Source organism: Miscanthus floridulus, chromosome 8 (assembly GCF_019320115.1).
Source record: "Miscanthus floridulus cultivar M001 chromosome 8, ASM1932011v1, whole genome shotgun sequence".
NCBI classification, from domain to species: Eukaryota; Viridiplantae; Streptophyta; class Magnoliopsida; order Poales; family Poaceae; genus Miscanthus; species Miscanthus floridulus.
The window spans coordinates 118,380,600-118,383,220 of record NC_089587.1 but is presented as its reverse complement, the minus strand read 5'-3'; the positions used below and the strand labels follow the sequence as shown (position 1 = coordinate 118,383,220).

General features: G+C 40.6%; 1 non-coding gene across 1 annotated transcript; it reads left to right on the top strand.

The window, feature by feature from the left end:
- Positions 1–2,269: 2,269 nt before the first annotated feature.
- Positions 2,270–2,376, top strand: LOC136478562 (small nucleolar RNA R71). The gene has a single exon (XR_010764286.1). It is a non-coding gene; the product is annotated as a small nucleolar RNA R71 (small nucleolar RNA).
- Positions 2,377–2,621: the final 245 nt, after the last annotated feature.

The following is a 2,621-nucleotide window of genomic DNA, read 5'->3' as shown; positions in this document are numbered from 1 at the left end:
TTCTCTCAAATGAGAAGAAATTTACTACGGAATTTTTCTGCTGGTTTCTCGACTGAGGGATGTGTTTTTCTAGGTTGGAGTGAGGCCGAGAGCATGGAGTTTGAAGGGATATTTATAGGGGCGCAACAGGAGGCCGACCAGCATGGTGTTGGGGCCGGCCAGCCCCACCAAGTGGCCAAATGGCCTCTCCATTTCCCTGATGCTTCTTTGCTTCATCCCTAAGTAAGTAACTAGCTCCCTTGGTGCTCCTTTTGGTGGAAAAACTGACAGGAGTGGATGGTAGTGGAGGTGGTGGTGAATAATGGAGAGATGGAGGTGATAGATGTGATGGGTGTGGGCCCATGTGTCTCTCATATTTCTACCATATACAAGTATAGAAATGCAATGCAAAAATTATCCTATGATACTATGAAATAAAAAAAATATGAATGATGGTATTTTCAAAATTTTATGCCGCCACAGTAAATATTTCTTACCGGGGTTTATGCCGTAAAAAATTATTTATGTGGGGCTTAGATTTTTATTATGGCATGATGCAATTTTTTTTATTTTATGATGCAGGTATGGAAAAGTAAATATGCTAATGCAATATGAAAAAGTAAAGATGAAACTAAATATGGATAACTACTGAGTTATCTCCGGTGAAGGTTCGGGATTTTTAAGTCCACCGAACTGGACTCCTCCGTTCAAGTTTATTCTTTGGGTGCAGCGGTTGGTCCTAGAGAAGGAGACCTTACCGGTTGTACTTGATCTTCACGCCACTCCAAATTGGAGCATTGTTTCGGTCTTGGCTCGAAGGCAAATCGCTCTTCTTTTCCATTGATGTAGAATTTAATTTCTCCGGCTCTGACATCAATGTGGGAATTTGTAGTGCTCAGGAAGGGTCTCCCAAGTATGAGAGGCATCTTCATGTCTTCCTGCATGTCAAGTACTACAAAATCTACAAGAACGAAAAAGTTTTGGATCTTTATCGGAATGTTTTCGGCGATTCCTGCAGGGTAGCGGACCGATAGGTCGGCTAGTTGCAAACACATTGATGTTGGCATGAGTGTTGAATAGTTGAGCTTGTCGAAGACCTTTTTTGGGCATAACACTGACACTTGCTCCAAGATCGCATAATGCATTCTCAAAGTTCTGGTTCCCAATCGAGCAATCGACAGTGGGGCATCCTGGATCCTTCTTCTTGATAGGTGAAGTTTTTAGGATGGTCGCACTACACTCCTCCGTTAACTTGATTACCTTCATAGATGGCAGTGGTCTTTTGTTGTTGAGGATGTCTCTAAGATACTTCGCATAGGTAGGTACCTGTAGGGCATCTAGCAACAAAATATTGATATAACTTTTGAATTACCTCTACAAACTTACCAAATTGCTCATCCGCTTTGGATTTCCGGTTTCTACGTGGAAACAGTAGGAGAGTTGTGTTATGAAAATCTTGTCATAACTCTTGTTCTTGTGGCCTAAATTCTTCAACTTCATCGGATGTTTTCTCTTCTTCCTGCACTGCCATTGGTGTCTTACTTGTCCTTGTCGGATATGGTGGATCACGAGTAGACTTGCCACCTCTTGTAGTCATGGCGTTTACCTTCTCAAGGTTAGTAGCAACAAGTAGAGCAACAACCAACTAGGCTAATTGTTGTTCTATACTTTTATTAAAGCTAAGTTGGTCTTTTATAGCAGAAGAAAAACTATCCATTTTATTATTTATGCTTTCTAGGACTTTATCGTTAAAAGCAAGCTTCTTAGAAATATTCTCATTAATCCTAGCTTGTTCTAAGATTAAGTCTCTTAAGGATGGTTGTTTTGGAGTATTATAGTAACCACCTGGGTACTTACCTGGGTGAGTTGACCGTTGTTGTTGATTCTATCCTTGCCTTTGATGTGGAGCAGAGTTGTTGGTGACAATTTTTGCATCCTCCTGATATTTAGGGAATTCAATCCCCAAATACGCTCCACAAACATTCTAAGCATCGAATGCACCTTGAATAGCTTGACGATTCTTCTTGTAATTGGCTCATTGTTCAAGCCATTCAACAATGTGTCCATCTTGGTTGATAATGCACACACCTCCTCTGGTATTTCTTTACTCATGTGGCATGATAGAATATTGCATGATGACTAGCCTTGATTAGAGGCTATCTTTTCCATAAGAGTCTCAGCTTTTCTAGGGGTGAGTGACATAAATGATCCTCCAGTAGTGGCATCGAGTTGTTCATGAGCCTTTTGGGTTAATCCATGATAGAAACTTTGCATGAGCAACCAATCTTCCATCTCATGATGAGGACAATCTAAAATATATTCTTGATAACGCTCCCATGCTTCTAGAATGCTTTCTCCTTTCTGCTATTGGAAGTTTGAAATCTTTCCTCTTAAGGCATTCGTCTTACCTATAGGGAAGAACTTTTCTAGGAAGGCCTTTGAACATCTTGCCCAAGTGTTGATTTGTCCTTTATTGGTGTAGAACCACTGCTTTGCTCTTCCCACTAATGAAAATGGAAATAGGCAGAGTAGTATGATGTCTTAAGCAACGTCCTTGATGACAACTGTGCTACTAATTGCTAGAAAATTCTGAAGATGAGCACTAGCATCTTCATGTGCCTTTCCACTGAATTTAGTAGCTT